Genomic DNA, 21,162 nt, shown 5'->3' with positions numbered 1-21,162 from the left:
AGAAATACTGTAGAGATTTATCGTTCTGAAGAAAAGTCCTTTTCTGTTTTTATTCCAATATTTTCTTCTTATTTTAAAATGTCAAACTTTTAAAATTACTTTTTTTCTTGTAATAAAACACTCTCTTTAGCTTTAAGAGGATTGCCTTACCAGAAGATAGGAAGATTGTCTTTTTTTTTTTCTTAAGAAAAAGATTTCTTTTGGAGTATAAACGGAGCCTCAAAAGATCATGTTTACTGTGCTATGAGTAATGTATAAAAATTTATCAGTCCATATTTAAATAGTTTGAAATAAAGATAGATTATAACTTTTTCTGACTTGTTACAATTATGATTTTTGCATGTTTTCTAAAAGACCACCAATACTCCATTAAAGAGAAAACAGCAGTTTTTCCTTATAGTAATTTCCCCTTACCTGTAAATCTATATTATTGTTGTCTCATAAAGTTCAACATGTCCTCCAGGGGGCACTAGATACAATAGTGAACGTACTTGAGGTCATGCAAATACAAATGACCTGCGTGGGGAAGTAATGAGATGGGACAGCAGCATCCTGACCACCATGGAGCTCTTACCGAAGCTGTTGTCACTGAGCAGCATCCCAGGAAATGAGGGCTTCCTCCTGATACCTGCCTAGATCGAGCAATCAGCTGGTTGATATGCATTTGGAATCTTAAAAGTTTTTTGAGTGAGAAGCCACAATAAGATTTACACAACTGACATCCATTCATCTATCAAGGTGGCTAGTTCTTTCTACTCCACATGCAAGGACACAGAAGAGTAAAGTCAAGTTTATAAATACTTTGTACAGCTAGAGTGGGCATAATTCCTAGGCGATGTTAAATTGTAACAAATATATTTAGATTGCGTGTCTAAGAGAAGACATGTTGAGGTATATTCAAACTTACGTCATTGAAGGACTAGTGCATGCATATTATTTGTTCAGGACCTAGTCTAGGCTTGAGGAAATCCCAATAAATACTTAAATTAACTCAAGTTGACTGTAGGGTCAACTATAAACTTCCAAAGCAGCCTAACAGGTTCTGTTTCTAAAATATTGCATTCTGATCCCACATACATCTAATAATCCAGTCATTCATTATTTCTAAACTAGACTACAGATGTGCCATATGTATGTCTTTTGCCTTGTTGTAAAGAAAAATCCCTAAATATATTAGTAATCACTTGAAGTGACTGATAATATAGAAGAATTACATTGCTCTCTCCAAACCAGGGAATCAACATCAGCAATTGTTTAAAAATCCTTTTTGTATCTCTGTTTTTGAGCTGAACATCTTAGTTTGCATTGAATATACCACCTCCCTCCAACTCTTTCTTATATTATTACTGCTGTCTTTTCTTCTGTCTACACTTATTACTACTATGGAACACAGGGTTGAGATTGGTTGGGGACTGTTTTAAGTGTCTAAGTAAGATTTAGTAATCCAAATAATCATTCTAACAGTATCAGAAAATAGTTTTCCACAAGGTACATTTATGTAGATTACAGATAAGATGAAAACTAGCCCAGATTGTTCCATGACTGGGCACACAGGGGAACTCTGGGCAAAGAAGAATAGAAGTCAAGCACAGGTTTTCTTTGAAACCGCACAAATGCATTAAATTCAACCACCTGCTCACTGATCTTCCAATCTCCAAGTCATGCCTTCTCTGCTTCATCTGACTGATTACTGTTCCTAACCTAATACTCCTATCATGTTAATTTTAACTGTCCTCCCTATTGCACCTACCCTTGAACACAACTCAAAGGAGTGGTTGTGTCCTCATTTCCTACATGACATGGAGGACAGACTTATTACCCTGCATTTGAAGTTCTCTGTAATAAAACCTCAAGCCACTTTTTTTTTTGCTCATTCACTAAATATTTATTGGCTGCCTGTTTTTTGTGTGTTTGTTTTCTCTATCATTGATTCGATCTTTCTGCCATTTTCTTCATTCTTCGGCTATTTTTAAAGGCTTTCCTCCTTCTTTACAGTTAGGTTTTCAGTACTGTCTATCTTAGCGTTTCTCTTTTATTATTTCTATACTATTATTGTTTTAATTCTCAGTTCACATCTTTGTTCATCACTCTCCATTTTAACCTCACTTCATTGTGCTATGACCTTTTTAAGTTTTTCTTGCTCTACAGATTTCATGCTCTCTTTAATATGAGAGCTTTGTTGAACATTTTCTTCTGTTTCCTCGAGGGATGTCTACTTTCAGAACGTATTCTTTATTTATTTACTGCACGCTATGTTTTCTCTCTCCTTCTCTCCCGCCCTCCATATATTTTCCTTTATATTTAGTGTATTTCTAGAATTCATGCTATCTATCTCTCTTTAGCCCTCAATTCTCTCCCACTTTAAAGATCATGTTTAAATCATTCCCTTAGAGCTTTAGTGTGAAGACAGGTTTTTTATGGCTTATGTCCTATCACATTTTTAAAAAATTATGTGAAACAAGGTTTTGGAAATACCAAATAAATATCTATGTGTTCATCACTTGTTTAAGAAATAAAGCATTTACTCTTCTGCACGTGTTATTGGAAGTAGAGATGTGGATAGGTGAGGAATACTTAGCTGTGTCTGTAGGCAATTGTGGTAGTTGGATTTACTCTCTACTGTTTACTTTCTACTCCTTATTTTTGTAATTAAACAATAATTCTGTACCTGAATTCACTTGACTTAGACAGAAGTCCCTTGGCTTTTGTAATGTCTTATTCAAGGTGAATGTTACACTTTTGCTTGTAGCAAGGACAGTCCTTTCTGGAATTAAGCAAAACTTAAGTGTTTGGTTAAGATGTTATTAATACAGTTGTCCATCCTACCAGGTGAAAGGTACTTTACAGAGGTATGCCCCTTAGTATTTCTTATCCTCGTGTCTTTATCTGGAAAATCACTGTTTATTATCAAAGACAGTTAGCTCTGGGAGATAACTGGCTGTTATTATCTCTCTCTTCCTGGCACATGTGCATTCATGTGCATGCACACACACACACACCATCAACAATGACATAAAAACAAACAGAAAAATTCCACAAAAATGTCAAATCCTAATATTCTCCTTATTTCTGTGTGATATATCCATGATAGTGGGAAATGGCATCTATTGAAAAAGGAACATTCTCCTATTTCCATGGGTTGTATAACAACCTTCTCAAAGTGGTTCCTTTCAAATTAGGAAGTATTAGTGAGACTTCTCAGAGTTTATAAACTCATCTTACGCCCCAAGTTTGGCAGTGAGATTTGTTGCCAACTGTTAATTCTTAGAATCTTCTTCCTCTTTATCTTCCTCTTTACTTTTCCATTTTACAGTATGGGATTTTGTATCATTCTTAGTCTGAGTGCTACTGGTATATATTTTTTCTGATTTGGTTATTATTTTTGTTGTTTTAGTCTTGGTGTATTTTGCTTTTGCCATTGTTCATTTTATTATATTCTTAAGGAAGAGAGGTTTTGTGATTCAAGTTATCACTACCATTTTCCCTACCCACCGTTTCTTTTCTCACAAAATCTCTCTTATCCGTTTATATTACTCTATTAGTTCTCTCTCTTTCATGCCTTCTTCTAACCTCCAAGATTTCTCCTCCTCCTGCCTTTCCTTGAAGTGTTTAAGTTCCCTAAAATGTTATTCTTGACTCTCTTTTATCTACCCCTAGTATATCAACTACCCTCTACATACTAGTGCCTAGCACATTTATAGCTCTTGCTCAATCTTACTAGACTTATATTTCTCGTATCCTATTGAGCATATAACCTTGCTTGTTCTATACTCACTGCTTATTCAACATCTCAAAAATAGAATTTATCTTATATGTGAAACCTGATTTTTCCCCCTGTATTTCTAATCTCAACATTGGGCATCACTATCTATCCAGTTGCCCACGGTGCAGGCATATTCTTTTTAGACACCTCTTTCCATTTTAGCTGTCACATCCACTTAATAAGATCTATTGGTTTTTTTCTCCCAAATATCCATTCAGGATGACAACCTCATAGTTCATTTCCCTGCATCTAGTCTCATCTCTTTTTCACTAATGCTCTATGTTAATATGAGAGTGATTCTTTCTAAAAGTAGTTGAGCTTGCAAATCTGAATTCTTTCAGTCACACATTATTTAGTACAGGATAAGGTTTAAAATCTTTAACAGGTCACACAAGATACTTCAGAATGTAGCCCCTGGTTGCCTTCAGATCCTTATCTCCTCTTCCTACATTCCATCTTTCTGTATCATGTGTCCACAATAGATAATTATTTTTAAATAGTTTTAAAACACTTGTATATAGTAAATTATATTCACTATTTTTTGGTGTAAATTTCTATACGTTTTGACAAATATATACATAACCACAACAGTAATTGGGATACAGAAAAAGTTCATTACCACCACAAATTACTTCATACTGTCCCATTGGAGTCAATCCCTATCCCTAACCCCTAGTGACCTCTGATCTGTGTTCAGTCCCTACAGCTTTACCTTTTCCAGAATGTCATGTAAATGGAGTCATACAGTATATAGCATTTTGAGTTTGCTTTCTATATTTTTAAAAAGATTTTATTTATTTGAGAGAGAGAGATCACAAGGGGTAGAAGCAGAAGCAGACTCCCCACTGAGCAGGGAGCCCCACGTGGGCCTCGATCCCAAGACCCTGGGATCACAACCTGAGCCAAAGGCAGGCACTTAACCTCCTGAGTCACCCAGGCACCTGAGTTTGCTCTCTTTAACTTAGCATAATATATTTAAAATGCATTCATACTGTTGTGTATATCACTAGTTCTGAACCATTTACGTTTACCCTAGGCGAGACAATTTGTCTCTACCTTCTCGTGTCTTTATGCCTGAGCATTTGTTCTTTCTGGAATGCCTTGTTAACCTGTTGAACATCCACACGTTTTTAAAACTTCAATCAATTCATGTTGAACTCCTTTGTCAACCTAACATGATTATTCTAGACAGTGTTAGGCATCATCTTTTCTATATTACTTACTACATTGCATTACGATCAGCAAACTGTGGCCTGTTAACTATGTCCAAATATGTCCAAAACATAGGCCAAATCCAACAACCCCTACCCCCTTGTTTTTGTATACCCTGATACTAAGAATGATTTTACATTTTTGTTTTAGGAAAATTTATTGCCTTTTTTACATTGGCTTTACCTTTCTAAAGAGTTGTTAGAAAGAAAGAAAAAAACAAGAGATAAGAATATGTGACAGAGATGGTATGTAGCCTACAAAACCAAAAATATCTATCTACTAAGTTGCTCTTACAGAAAAAGTTCATCATCCGCTCTATTTGGTTGTGAGATTTTTGCATCTCCAGTACACAACTGTATCAGTTACAGTTCAGTTAGGAAAATGGAGACCAAGTTAGGTATTTCAACACAGAAGGTTTTATAGAGGATGGGTAGAAGAGTGTGAGGAACATAGAGGGAAGGTTGTGTTAACCGGAGACCAGAGCCCATACTTCTAATGGCCTTGGAAGGCCTGGCTGCCAGAAACAAGCAGGAATGGCTGTTGTCTGCTTCCTGCCTTCTAATCTCATGAGTGCCTCCAAATGGTGGAGTCTAACCAGAATCCTTCGGGCAATGAACTTTGGAAAATGCTATTTCCAAGCTACTAGTTTTCAAACTCCTAGCTACTATTCCCAGTGGTTCAAGGACGAACACAGGAAAGCAAATGTGTAGGAACTGCATGGCAGTGAAAAATAATCTGGCAAAAATCTAGCATGCTGTCTTGCGTGAAGCATTTGTATAAGTTTGTTGAATTACCCAGTGGTGGAATTACGGGATCATAAGGTAGTTCTGTTTTTAATTTCTTGAGGAACCTCTCTGTCTTCCACAGTGGCTGCACTACTTTGCTTCCCGCCAACAATGACCGAGGGTTTCTTTTTTTTGTTTGTTTTTTGTTTTGTTTTGTTTTGTTTTTTTTTGAGGGTTTCTTTTTCTACACCTCCTCACCAACACTTGTTTCTTGTGTTTTTGATTTTAGTCACTCTGACAAGTGAAAAGTGATGTCTCATTGCAGTTTCAATTTCGAAGAGAAAAAAGAGAAATAAGTCAATGAGAGAAAGAAAAATACTGTATGATTTCATTCGTATGTGGAATTTAAGAAACAAAATAAGCAAACAAAGGAAAAAGAAGACAAACCGGAAAACAGATTCAAATAGAGAATAAATTGGTGGTGGATGGGGGGATGAGTGAAATAGAATTAAAATAGAAAAAAGAAATCTTAAATAGATTAAGAGTACACTTATCTTGAGGAGTACTGAGAAATGTATAAAATTGTTGAATTATACTCTGAAACTAATATAACACTACATGTTAATCGAACTTGAATTTTAAAAAAGCTTATTGAATTAAATTGAATGAACATTTTGATCATTTAGTGTGCTAAGCACTTCATAGAATGCCTAGATTAATAAAACCATTTCTTGCCTTTAAGTAGCTTACAATCTACTGCTTGTAAACCAGTCTAATGAGAGTGACTGAAGTCTAACAACTAAGCAGCTATGCCTTGAGGTATAATGTAAATAGCTGGTATGTAGGGGTTATAAGGAAAGGTGCTAAAAGAAGGCAAAGGAAAGAATAAATTCAGCTTGGAGGATGGAAAGGGGATGGCTTCTTGTTGGAAATGGTATACAAGTTAGGAATTAAAAGGGCTTTTGAAACTGAGAGGAGATTGGAGAAAATTCACTCAAAAGGAGAAAACAGGAGCCATATTACTTACCAAGCTGCAAAAGTAAATGGCATTTGGGGGGAGTTAGTACAGCGTAGATGTAACGTAATGAATTTCTTCATGTTAAATGGCTTAAGATTTGGAAAATATAATAAATTGTAATATTCCACAAAACACACTAGTTTTCTTAAGTTCTTTCTTTATATACACCTCAATTGTGGACGCCAGTGTGACCCAGGTCCAAAATTCCATGATTAGAATTTGAGAACAACTTTATTGCATGTACTAAAATACAGGCACTTAAATTGGCCTTTGGAATGATTATGTACCTTAGCATTAACTTTATACTCAACACCATTTGTTAAAAGAGTAATATTTCTTGCCCCCTAACCCCTGGCCTCACCCCACATGCTGTACTATGTTCCAAATCCAAGCCCGGGACATGCTGCACAATGCTCTACTCTTAACACAGTCAATGGGAATCATGGTGTGGCTCCATGTACTAGATATCAAACTCGACTTGAGGTTTCAAAACTGATTTATCAGGTTTCACACACTTTATACCAGTCACATTTTGCACAGAGGGAGAAGTATTTACAAACATGGGTCACTTACTAAACTTTTAGTTCCCATTTAAGCAGGAGGAAGTAGATTAAAATAAAGATTTAAGACATCTTTATTTTTAAATTAAGTGATGTACATAAGTCTGCCACAATTAGCACCCAAAATTCAGTGTGACCTTTCGGGCAGCTGGTGATGCTCTAATATTTCTGAGTAGTTTATAAAAGGTGAAAGGGCATATCTCCTTTCAATGTGCATATGTAACTACAATAAGTATTCATAGGAATACATACTTGTGGATAATCCTGGAATGCACATCTATATTTATAATTAGGGATAGTTATGTGAATTTGATATAAATATCTGTCATCAGTGGTGTTTGATTATCAATTTCCCCTGTACATTTTGCGAGAACTATAATCATATGGCAACCTACTATTAGGTTTTATAACAGGTAATAAAAATGTTTGGTATTTCTTTAAATTCTTTCTTGTACAACAATCCATAAATATAAATGTGAGGATACTTTTTTCTCTGTTTTATTTTGCAAGGGTATAGCAAATGATCAGACGGGTCATTGTAGAACTTTAAAATGTAATTTTGTGTAGGAAATTCAGTTCTTAACTGTCTGCTTTTTGTACCCCAGAAGAAATCCCAAGAGCAGAGGGTATTTCTTCTATTATAATCTGTTGCTCTCTGCACAAATTTCTCTTATTTTCTCATTTGTTTTAATTTCCCTTTCTTGCTTAGCTTTTTGATTATCCTCATTCCCTTCCATATGCCTCAGATATGTATAATTAGTGGAGAAAAGAGAAAATAGACAAAAGGATGTTTGTATAAAAGGTTTTAGGTGGTTTTTACTTTCTCGTTTATATTTTTCTTGATTGTGGTTTATAAGCTTTAGAACAAATGATTATTCTGATTGTAAAAAGCTAGCATTAACATGCTAGGAAATTTAAGAACTTCATCAGGAAGATTCTTGCTGTAACAGGCTACAGAGGAGAGCCCAGTTTCCTGTGATTGGATTAATTTCCAAATGAATTGATTTGACTTGTTCATAATGTTGCCTTCCTAAGAGATGTTTATGGAACAATTCACTGAATATTAGGAAGATCTTTGCATTTTAATGTCAGACAAAATGACAACTCCTTTCTTTACTAGACTGTCACTATGAAAGCAGGAACCATACCTGTTTCTTCTTGGTACGGAAAATAGCCATATGCCCTCTTTTTATCTTAGTAGATATCTATTGACTTATTTAGCATATGGCACACTTACAAATCAGTTTAAGAAATGCTCCAACAGAAAAATTGGCAAAGTACCTGAAGTACATTTTTATGTAAATATAAAGTAATGCAGTCCATTATTTCACAAAGAAAAACACAAATGCCAATAATTATGAAAGATGTTTTACCTCATTAAGAATCAAGCAATACAAATGGAAATGACTGATACATCTTTTTTTTCCCTTCAGGATTCAGAATATTTCCTTATCCTCAAAATTAGCAAGGGTTTAGAGAAAAATGTGCACTTTCATGCTCTATTGGTAAAAGTGAAAATTGTTTCAATTTATTCTGGAAGCCAGTTTGGAAATATGCATCAAATGTAAAATATATGGAGCTTTTGACCCCACAATTCTATCCCTAAGGATTTATCTTTTTTTTTTTAAGATTTTATTTATTTATTTATTTATTTGCACTAGAGAGAGCATGAGCAGGGGGAGGGGCAGGAGGAGAGAGAGCAGACTCCCCACCCCGACCCACAGGATGCAGGCTAGATCCCAGGACCCCAGGATCATGACCTGAGCCCCCACATCCCTCTAAGAATTTATCTGAAAGATATGATCAAGTGTGGTAAAATGTCTATGGAAGGACATTAGTGGCAGCATTGACTGTAGTAAGGAGGAATTCGAACTCTAAATACCCATCCATGCAAATTTATTAAATAAACCATGTCTCCCTTATATAATGGAATCTCATGCATCCATTAAAATGATCATCTATACTTATTGATCTGTAGAAATATTAATGACCTATCGTTGAGTGAAAAAGTTTACTATGTGGCATGTGTAATATGATTCTGCATAGCAAGGTTGGAAAACTTTTGCTGTAAAAGGCCAGGTAGTAAATATTTTTATTTCTAAAGATTTTATTTATTTACTCATGAGAGATACAGGGAGAGAGAGAAGTGGAGACACAGAGGGAGAAGCAGGCTCCATGCAGGGAGCCCGACGTGGGACTCGATCCCAGGTCTCCAGGATCACGCCCTGGGCCGAAGGCAGGAGCTTAACCGCTGAGCCACCAGGCATCCCAGGTAGTAAATTTTTTAAGTTTTATGAGTCACACAGTCTCTGTCCTACTATTCAATTCTCCTATTGTACAAAAGTATCGATGGACAATGTGTAAACAAGTGAGTGTGGTTATGGCTCCAAAAAATCTTTATTTACTGAGACAAGTAGCTAAGGGGTAGCTTGCTGACCATGCTACGTATGTAGGTGTGTGTGGGTGTAGAAAGAATATGCATTTCTCAGAGGAATGTTCACACAAATGTTAACAGAAGTGCTCTATGGGGGGGATTTTAGATAATTTTTACTACTTTGTTATTTTTTTGTATTTGATTTTCATAGGGATTAGAAAAAGTCATAAAAATTATTTATTATTTCATGAAAGGAAAAAATTCTGTTTACCCTACAGAAAAATAGGTTCATAGGAAAAGATGACAGAGTTCTGTTTTTAAGATCTTACATGTTACATGTGTAAGTAATGAGATACAGTAATATTTAAATATAGTTCACCATTTTGTTTGGTACAAAATTGCCTCATGCCTGCATTATTGCACTTGCTTCTTTAACAATATCCTTGCCTTAAAAAAAAAAAAAAAAACAATATCCTTACCCTTGTTTTAATAGCCCTTCCTCTTCCTGGTACAGACACACTGCCAGATTTATCTAAGTGTATTTATTTATTTTTTAAGTGTATTTTTTAAAATCTAGAATTTATTATCTAGGTCTTCTAGAATCTATCAGAAGCAAGCCAATTCAAAAAAAAAAAAAAGAAAAGCAATCCAATTCTATAATAAAAATAAACATACACACACTACTTTCTTGGCTCCCCTACTTGTGTGTTAAGTGCCAGCTTTCTTGTTTCTCTTCCTATTCTCTTGATATAGGAGTCCCCAAGTTTCTGTCCTTCTTCTCACCTTTTTGCTACATTCTCTTCTTTGGCATTCTCATGGGTTCGGATACCACCTCTAACAGTGAGGACTCATCTGAATATTCAGAAAAGTAAGTGACAGGTCATCAGTTCTGTTTTGAGAATTTATAGAAACCCACACCTACTTACAATCACCAGGTACCCATCCCTAATCTCAGCTCCTCGTGTAGGTGTTTCCGTCAAGCTCCCACTAGGAGATACGCCAAATTTAGATTTACTAACTCAGCTTTCACCTCTGGCTCAGCACAATACTCCGAGATTGTGAACTAGATTTCCAATATCAGCCTTGGAAAAGGAACTTTGGTGTCTTCTGGGTATGTATTTGGAGACAGAGAGGAATACAAACAAGCAGAGGAGCCAGTTAGTCTCCCCTGTAGTTATCTAGGCAGGATGTGATAGTGGCTTTTCTGTTACACCAGCTGAGTTGCTGTGGAGATAAACAGAAGTAATGGCTTTTCAGAACACGAAGATTTAGTGATGGACTAGATTTGAAAAGGTGAAGGAGAGGGTCCACCAAAGATAACTCAGTGTTCTGGCAAGTGCAGATGGAGGATACTGGCTTTTTTCCCCATGAGGTCGAAGGCTACAATCATCTGCTGAGACAGAGAAGTGAGGGTTCAGAAGTCTGAAGACGTCTAGGCAGAAGGAAGATGGAAATACCAGGCAGAAGGAGAGATATTAGTGAAGGCCTGAAGGTGTGGGGATAGTGTTTTCTGGAAATTGTGTATACGGAGTATTTAACAGAATGAGGTGTGGAGTAGGGATTATCAGTGTAGAGACATAGGTCTGGGAAAGTAAGCTAACGCCTGATTGTGCAAATTCTTAAATCCCATGCTAATTAATTTTCACCTTATCCTTAAAAATCAGCTGTCCTCAGACATGCAGATCCATGGACTATGAAAATTTCATATCTAATTTATGAGACCAACATAGAATTGCCTGCTTTTATTTTACACTATAAAGCATTAAAGCCGTAATAAAACCCACTATCTTTCCTTTATGTTCTATTGTTTATAATAGTTTTCTGTGAAGGAGATTTTGAAGACTGAACACTAGGTACTTTCTCGCATTTCAGGAATAGTTCTACAATCGACATCACTCTAAATTACTCTATAAAGGAAGCTAAAGAGCATATAAATCATGCCAAAAATACTTAGATGGGGAGGACTGGATGCCTCAGGGAATCGGTAATTTGATCCAAAGCCTGTCACCTGTTAAAACTTATCCTGGGTCAGTAGTGACTGAAAAATCCTCGCGACCTGACAGGTGTTCAGGATCCTGTGGAAAGTGAAGTGGGGGAGTCAGGCTGGCTCCTGCTTGACACGCGCCTGCGGTACGGAAGCCGCCGCTGCGTGGACTGGTGACCTGCTGGCGACCTGGGGCGCCGGGGGGTGCTGAGGGCTGGCCCCGCTGCTGGGCCTGTTCAATCAGGCTTGGGCGCCCTGCGCAGAGCGTGAGCCAGACCTCCTCTTGGGCCCCACTGCCTGGCCCCAAAGTGGCCCAGGCCTTCCTCTTTAGGCCCCTCATCCCCCGCCCCCAGTGTAAGTGGGGGGTAGGTCAGGCCTGGGGGCTCAGGTCGGCCTGGGGCTCAGGTCGGGCCTGGGGCTCAGGCCAGGATCCTGAGCTCTCTGCCCCAGGGGTCTGCTGCTCCCTCTCCCTCTGCCTGTTGCTCCCCCTGCTTTTAGGCTCTCCCTCTGGTTCTCCATCAAATAAATAAATGAAATCTTTAAACAAATATATAAAGCATTAAGTTGCTGCTACTACTTGTCATCCGCAAGGAAAAGTAGACCATTCCTCCAATTTATTCTGTCTCTGGAGTTTAATTGAGAAGCATCAACATAGGCCTAAATGTGTAAGAATTTACATCACTAAAGGGGCGCCTGGGGGGCTCAGTAGTTGAGCATCTGCCTTCAGCTCAGGGCCTGACCTCCCCGCCACCCCCAGCCTGCTTCTCCCTCGGCCTGTGTCTCTGCCTCTCTCTCTGTAGCTCTCATGAATAAATAAATAAATAAAATCTTTAAAAAAAAAAAAAGAATTTACATGACTAAAAATTAAATATTACCAAAAATTGTTTTTCATTGTAATTAATTTGTCATTCAAAAACCATTGCTTTAGGCATGTCTGGGCGGCTCAGTCCTTCAAGTGTCTGACTCGGGTTTGGCTCAGGTCAGGATCTCAGCGCAGTGAGAGGGAGCCTGCAGCCAGCTCCATGCACAGAGTCTGCTTGAGTTCCCCTCCCCCTCCCTCTTCCTCTCTTTCTGCCCCCCACCACGCACTCTTTCTCCTCTCAAATAAATAAATTAAATAATGATCATGGCTTTGGATACGGCAGTCATAAATAAAAGAAGTCCATCCAACCCTCCCTAGCTGGTGGCGGGTAGAGGAGAGGAGAAGAAACGTGTGGCTCCTCACTGGTATCAGACAGTACGAATAACTTCTTTTCCTTCGGTAAAGGATCGTGGCGGTACGTAGGCCCGTACCTGGGCGTTCAGCCCGAACCACACCAGCAACACGCTTTTAGCCAGGTGGAATGAAGAAGCCAACTTTTAACAATAATCTGATAATTTTGTGGGTTGCAAGCTTCTACTCTCCAGCAGGAACGTGACTGCTTAGGAAGCGGCCGCAAAGTGCTCCCTGCTCAGGCCTTACGTGGAGTTCGCGGTTTAGCTGTAAGTTGTGCTCCCCTTCTACACCTCCTTCCGCTTTGCTAAGAAAAGCCTAAACACGGTGAATCTTAAATGTGTGCGCGGATAGGCAAAAATAATATGGCCCGAAATATAAATTGGCTTTCCAGTAGAGGCAATAAATTCAAGTAGAGCCCAGAGTTGGCCTCAAGTCGGAGCACACCTTGCACACTTAGCTGACCGGAGTTACCGACGTACCTTGTGACCATGAGACAAAACCAGTTTATCTATTTGTGGAATAGATTCGTGAATTTATTAGCATCATGCATTTATAAACCTCACAGTTCATCGACTAGACGATAACAGATTGAGCTAATTATGGATGAATTATTCAGCTTTGTTTTGCTGCTTTTGTGCCGTTGCTTCTGCCCTCGTAGCTTTGCCTGCTGCGGCCCATCTCCTTGGGCCGCGCTCCCTCCCCTGCTCCCTTCCTCCTTCCCCATCAGCCCCTCACATCCACACCTCTGTCTTGGCCGAGCACACGTCCAGCTCATCTTTCCAGGTTTAGCGTCTCTACACATTCCTTTCCGGTCTTCTCACCCGTCTCCCTCCAGCCTTTTCCACTCTCCACTCAGCGGGATTCATTCTTCCTTCCACACCCTTGGCCTTGGTGCTGTAGCTACCGCCCCCGTGCCTGCGGGCTCCCCAAAGGGGAAGGCGCGGCGCGTTCAACATGTAGGGTGCCGGAGACGGTCAGTGAGCCAACAACTGAACGAATAATTACAGCAGTATTCTTTCCATTTTTGTTGTGGGTTTTTTTTTTTCACTTTTGTTGTGTTTAAGTACATGTCTTGTCTCCTCAGATGAATTTCAAAAGACCAGAGAAATATCTATAGAGGTACTTTTAAGTAATTTGCTTCTGGTGAACTTAATTTTAAAAGAACCTTGCCTATAATTTTACTGATCGTGGCTTTTGAGGTAGTTTTCATGGTTAATTTGTGTACACATGTTGAAAATCAGCTAATGGACTTTTTTCTTTGATTGGTTGTGTGAAGTTCATGAGTTTTATACTTTTCACTCCAAGTGGGGCAAGATGGCTGAAGATGTTAAGTAGCACACACCTAGCAACCAACAGTACAAAAATAAGATTTTGACTGTTAATTGTGAAGGAGTTTAAACATATTCAGAAGTAGAGACAGTGGGTTAGTGCATCCCCCATGACTCGTCACCCAGCTTCCCTCATTTTAGCTCAGGGCCAGCCTACTTTCATCTGCTCCCCTCCTCATTATCCCTACCCCAGATTTTCTTAAAGGCAGACTCGCCGAGGTCTAACTTATATAATATGCCCCTTTTATTTTTTTATTTATTTATTTATTCATGAGAGACAGGGAGAGAGAGAGAGAGAGGCAGAGACACAGGCAGCGGGAGAAGCAGGCTTCACGCAGGGAGCCCTATGTGGGACTCGATCCCGAGACTCCAGGATCACACCCGGCCAAAGGCAGGGCTAAACTGCTGAGCCACCCAGGGATCCCCATATGCCCTTTTTAAATGTAAAGTTGGAAGAGCTGGAATAAACATATACAGTTGTGTATGTGGTCAAGATATAGAACATTTCTACTACTATAACCTCTGCCCTCGCGCCACTTCATCATCAGTCTCTTTACCCGCCCCCATCTTCGGGCGACCACTGATTTGTTTCTGTTCCTGGAGTTTTGCCTTTGTCTAGAATGTCCATATAAATAGATTTAACCAATATGGAACCTTTTGTGTTTGGCTCTTCCATTTAATATAAAGCTTTCGAGATTCATCTATGCTGTTGCGTGTATCGATAATTGTTCAGTTTTTCTTTATTTTATGGACGTACCACAATTTATTTATTCAATAGACGGTGGCCTTTAGATTGTTTCCCGTTTTAGGCTATTATGAGTGAAACAAACTTTGAACATTTGCATATAGGCTTTTCTGTGGATATATGTATTTATTTTGGTTGGGTAAAATGCCTATGTGTGGAATTGCTAGGTCGTAGAATAGGTCTGCTTTTTTTTTTTTTTTTAGGTCTGCTTATTTTTATAAGAAATGGCCAAACTATTTTCCCAAGCAGTCTCACCATTTCAGTGAAAAATTCAGTGAATTTTAGTGTGGAATTTCAAACTAAGAAAACTATCCAAGTTTTGGAGTCTTAAATTTCTGTTACTAATAAATCTTTGATCTCAAGTGCTTGGTTATTTTTATTCCTCAAAGCAATAAGACTCACTGAGGCAACTATCAAGACATCTTGCTGCTTACTGCTGGCAAGATCCTGGCTAGAGTTCTCTTGGACAGACCACAGTACAGCCCTGCCAACCATGTGCTCCCAAAATCACAATGTGGCCGTGGGCCATGGCGCAGTACAGCTGACTTGATCTTTGCAGTGTGTTTGGATTTAGGAAAGTCAGGGCTTAACTCAGGCTGTATCTTACAAGATTACAGATTCCAGAACGTTCATTTTTCTGGTTAAATGAAACTGCCCCTGAAAAAAACAAACTTATATGTAGGATTAAAATAGTTTTTATTTTTAATTAAAAAAGTATCATTGTCATTAAGTATTTTGGAAATAAAATATAAACAATGGCATCCTATGACATTATCTCTTGGCCCGGTGAAATAATTTGCTTAAGTCTGGAGTTCCAGATTCTTGACAGTCCTTTTTTTTTTTAGTCATCAGAGTTTTGAAAAACCCTGGATTTAAGACAATGAAGTATTTTCGATTTTATTAGAAAATTAAAGGTGCTTTATTTATTTCTTACTTTGATATGGAATAGAAGAGATTCAGATATATTATTAACATATCATTGTCAACTACCATTAAGTGCCATGGACAATGAGGCCCTATACTAGATCTCTATCTAGTACACTCTTTAAGCATAACAGATTAAATTAAAACTGCTGGAACAGTTTCCTAGAAGACCAAGTACATGGACAGCTTTAGCAAGGTGCAAGCTTTATCCAACATGAGATGGGAGTGCACAGGAATATACTCTATGTTATTAAACAAATTTTGGCAATTTAAAAAAAATTACATATTATAACCATCTTTGAAATTTATAGCACAACACGGCAGTTAAACTGTCAACGAAGAAAGTATAAGGTCTCATTTTACTTTCAGAAAATACCAAATATCTGCTCGATAAGGATGTTGTTGATGATTCCTTGCACTGGGAGAAAGTTCCAGTGAGACCTGAAATGACTCAACCCCCAGGGAGCAGACGGCCTTGAAGTCTACCCACAGAGTAAGCAGACTTGATTTCTTTTGGATTTCTAAAACTTGATATGATTCTTTGCCATAGCTACCCAGACTGGAAGCTGGACACAGTCCCACAGTAATATTTATTTCCACCAAATGCTGTAGTCATTCAGAACCTGTCTAGGATGCCCAGGATTTTAGACACAGCTTATATCTGCACCATAGAATGATTATAAATCCCGGATTAGAGATCCAAGTCAGCCTGAAGCGAGGGCCAGAAACCTGTAGAAAGAAAAAAGAAATAGAAAGAAATGCTATGCAACATTTGGAAGAGCATGTCCCCTTTGCTTGGACTCTGAATTTTCAAAGTATTGTGACTTTTCAGAAGGAGAAGGCAGGTACAGCTCAGGTCCTAAATATAGAGGGCGTATTTAGAGAATAGGCTCCAGAATCAGAGTGGAAGGAATACCTGCAGCTACTCGTCTGGACGGGAAGAGCCATTTGAAAGAACCAAGAAGTCATAGTGGAGCTAAGTTGGCTTTCTAGGAGACAGGGCTCAGCTGATATCCACATAGCTCTTGAGCCTGCGAATCAAGCTCCGGAGTCTGAGGAGTCTCTTTTCCCCTTAGGTTCCTTGCTGTGACCCTGATCCAGCAGGGCTAGGTCCTAATAGTCACAGACTGGGATTGAAGAGATCGGACTTTACACCCTTAAACTGATCTCATCTTGCAAAGACCTTCACTCCTTCTACCGATGGAAAATGATCGGACTTGCTCATGAAAGTTCTCTGTTTTCCAGTTAAAAATTGGGGAGGTTTTTTTTGGAGACAAGTACTGTATGATTCCATCTATATGAGGTATCTAAAGTAATCTAACCCATTTATATGAGGTATGTAAAGTAATCAGACTCAGAGGTGCCTGGGTGGCTCCGTCAGCTGGGTGTCCGACTCTTGATCCCAGCCCAGGTCTTGATCGCAGGTTCTTGGGTTCAGGCCCTGTGCTGGGCTCTGCACTGGGCACGGAACCTACTCAAAATAAATGAATTAATTAAATAAAGTAATTAAACTTTGCACAAAGTAGAATGGTTTGGGACTGGGGCTGCAGGGGGCAGTGGTGGTGGGGACGGGGTGCACAGAGGCAGTTGCTCCACGTGTCTACAGTTTCAGTTTTACACAGTGAAGAAGTTCTAGAGCTCGGTCGTATAATGTGAATAGGAAAGTTAACCTTCCTAAAATGGACACACTTGAAAATGGTAAAGAGAATAAATTTTATGTCATGTTTTTTTTTTAACCACAATTTAAAAAATAAAAATAAATTAGACATCACCCAAAAGAGTTTGTTTTGAGGGGGGCTCCTACACTAGTTTAAGCATCTCTCGCTTCGGAAGCGTTCTCCGTCACCCCTAAATCTGCTCATCTAAAGGACTCTGGAGCAGAAAAGCTCCCCCATGTTCCCATCATTACGTGTCAGAGGGGTTTTGCGCTCCTTGCTCTCAGGCTCCTTGTTGAGTCGGTTTGTTTGGCTTGGTCTAAGGGCCTGTGCTTTCCTCGAAGCGCGGCCTCCGCTCCACCGGGCCCCCTGGTGCCGGAGGCGGCCCTCGCCCAGGTGTGCTGCCATGACTGCCGGGGACCGACTGCCGCCTCCCGTTATGGGGTCCCCGTACTTTGTCAACCCCATCTGCGCCCAGCGGCCCATTCAGCCCTTGCAGGCCCCCGTGGCTCTTGGACGCTCCCTCAGAAGCCGCCTGGGAGCTCGGGAAGGCTGTGCCCAGAGTTGTGACCCCGACCGGCCCTGCCACCTCCCCCGCTCGCCTTAGCTGCAGACCATCCTCAAGCACAGCAGGTGTCCCGCACATCTCGTCTCTTACCTGTCCCGCTACGCAGCCATCAGGGCTCAAGCCCCGGATCCTTTGATTCTCTCAGATTCGTCTCCTCTACTTACTCGGGTCGGTCCGCCAAGTTCTGACCCCAGCGGGGAGCCAGCACGCCTGGATGCTCCCTCTCTCTCTCTCTCTCTCTCTCACTCTCGGTCTTTCTCCTTCTTCTGCCTAGAAAAAAAAAATTGTATCGAATCCCAATTTCCTAGTTAGTGCTTTCGCTACTTTCCCAAGAGCAATGAAGCTTAGCCTGTGGTCTACCCTAAGGAACCAAAAGCCTCCTGGGAGACGAGGGGCAAGAACTACCAAGAAGGGAAAAAATCGGGGTCGAACATGTTGACACTGCCTCCGTTTTATCTCGGCCTCTTTGTAGGTCCGTTGTCTTCCTGCTCCGCCACGTCTTGTTCGCCCCATTTCTTGCATGCCTCGAATACTTTCTTTACCACTAGTTTTACTGCCTCAGAGTGTCGTTCTGGGGTCAAACCACCTCAGTTCCAAACCTGGTTCTACTAACTCACTGTGAACTGAAAGAAGTTCCTTACCTCTCTGTGCTTCAGGTTTTTTTCACCTGTTAAATATAGATTGATAATGACCCTCATTCTGTAGGTGAGATCATCTTACAGAGTATTTTAAACAGTGCCTGCAATATAGTGATTGCTCAATTAAAATTAGCTCTTAATATTCAGACCATCATCAGTTTTCCTCCAGACTAGTAATTAGTATTCATGATATCGGCGACCATGTCACCAACATAAATCACAAATATTTCATGTCAAATAGCAGTTTTTACACATACCTCATTTATGCTCATCGCTACTTTTAAATTATGTTATTCAACTCACTACTAGGTATTGTTATTTTATTAAGATTTTGTGCTATCAGCTTTTATTATATCACAATCAAAATATGTTTATAATTATAATTTAAAGCATTATTTTGAGAAGGAGTATACGGCTTCATCAGATATCAAAGGGACCTTGGGACAAAAAGAAGGTTAAAATACCTTATTTGAAGTGGGTTTTAAAAATTTACATCTAAATTGAGTCCTTAAAAAGATCTACCAAGGCCTGTACTGATTCATTTACCCTTAGAGCCTCAGAGCTTGTCACTGCCTGAGGCCCTGTCCTTCAATCTGGAATCCCCACAGGACCAGGAAGGCATCTGCTGTTTAATGCATGCGTGTGTGTGTGTGTGTGTGTGTTGTGTGTGTGTGTGTGAGGGGAGAGGGGGTTGTTTTGGAATGTGCTTCTTCCTTCTCCCTCATTTATTCCTTCTCGTTACTCATCCATCAACCTTTCATTCATTATTAAAGATGTTGCTAGCATCATCTCCTCCTCCTCCTCTTCAATGAGCTCCCAGGATGGCTGCAGTGACTTTCCCGTCCCCTCCACAGCACCCTGTGTAAACCGTTGGTCCCATTTTGTTAAATTTGTTTAGTTTTCTGCTTACACTAGACTGTGAGTTCCTTGAGTGAGAGCCACGACTTACGCTTCTTCTCTCCTTTCTCAGTTCCTGCCGTAGTATCTAGGACTCCCTGGGTAAATCTGGTATGACACCAGTGTGACCAGGATTGATGTCGTCTCAGAGACAAAGTACCAGAGACATTCTGAATTATTTTCTTTTCTTTTTTTTTAAAGGTTTCTTTTTTAATTTTTATTTATTTTTAATAAATTTTTTTTTTTACATTTTTATTTATTTGTGATAGTCACAGAGAGAGAGAGAGAGAGGCAGAGACACAGGCAGAGGGAGAAGCAGGCTCCATGCACCGGGAGCCCGACGTGGGATTCGATCCTGGGTCTCCAGGATCGTGCCCTGGGCCAAAGGCAGGCGCCAAACCGCTGCGCCATCCAGGGATCCCTAATTTTTATTTATTTATGATAGTCACACACAGAGAGAGAGAGAGAGAGAGAGAGCAGAGACAGGCAGAGGGAGAAGCAGGCTCCATGCACCGGGAGCCCGACGTGGGATTTGATCCCGGGTCCCCAGGATCGCGCCCTGGGTCAAAGGCAGGCGCCAAACCGCTGCGCCACCCAGGGATCCCCTGAATTATTTTCATGCCCTCCTCTTTTTGTGGGCTAAATACCCCACACCTAATACCCCTCAGTGAAGCAGAGTAACACTCAACAACAGAAGACTTAAAATTATTGATAGAATAAATGAAATAGAGAAGGGCTGCAGCTGGTCATTTCTGGACTGGACAGAAACACCGTGACTGACAATTATTGGTGATATTCATCTATATTGGTTGTGGTTAGACTTCAAGAGGGCTCCTGATTTTACCCTTAGGCATCGTGTGTTATTGCTGCATTTTATGAAAATAACTTTTTGGATCTAAAGATCCATGTTGTCAGGATAAATGTCTGTTACACACCATTCCACATTTCAAATCACTGTCGTGGGAAAGATGGTATTATAAATGGTGATAAATGAATAATCATCTGAAGACAAATAAGTTGGGCACTGTGATAAAATGGAGTTGAGGTGGATTAAAGATTTTTAAAGTAAATAAGTCATAAAAATATTAGAAGAAAATATAAGATACATTCTAGAGTACAGAGACTAGTATACTAGTCTGAGTATGTGTCATACTTAGTATGACACAAAAAATGGAATGCCATAAAGAAAGACTAAAATATGTGACATCATACAAATATTTTGAATTCTGTATTAAAACACACACACACAAGAACCCACACAGTCCAAAGACAAATGAAAATCTGAAATAGTTGTAGCTAATTTCTTAATATAGATTTTTAAAAAAATACCAACCTAATATAAAAAATGAGCAAAGGATAAAAGCAAAGAGTTAACAGAAAAGGAAATACAGATGACCCTTAAACATGGAAAGATTAATAATCTCACTCAAAATAAGAAAAATGCAATTAAAATCATGATCAGATACCATTTTTTTTTTACCTATCAGACTAGAAATAGGAATGAAGAGGGTGTGAGAAAATAGGTAATCTCGCACACTGTTAACGGAAACAAATT

At 39.4% G+C, this 21,162-nt stretch overlaps 1 protein-coding gene across 5 annotated transcripts in view; it reads left to right on the top strand.

Moving 5' to 3' along the window:
* C36H2orf88 (chromosome 36 C2orf88 homolog) overlaps nucleotides 1–21,162 on the top strand; it is a 179,037-nt gene that overhangs the window by 37,759 nt on the left and 120,116 nt on the right. For all 5 annotated transcript variants that reach the window (XR_012025032.1, XR_012025031.1, XR_012025035.1 and 2 more), the window contains 2 exons: nucleotides 9,413–9,550; nucleotides 16,219–16,342. The gene's annotated coding sequence lies outside the window, so the exon portion shown is untranslated. The remainder of the gene's footprint in view (nucleotides 1–9,412; nucleotides 9,551–16,218; nucleotides 16,343–21,162) is intronic.

Source organism: Canis lupus, chromosome 36, assembly GCF_048164855.1.
Source record: "Canis lupus baileyi chromosome 36, mCanLup2.hap1, whole genome shotgun sequence".
NCBI classification, from domain to species: Eukaryota; Metazoa; Chordata; class Mammalia; order Carnivora; family Canidae; genus Canis; species Canis lupus.
This window is presented reverse-complemented; position numbering and strand designations above follow the sequence as displayed.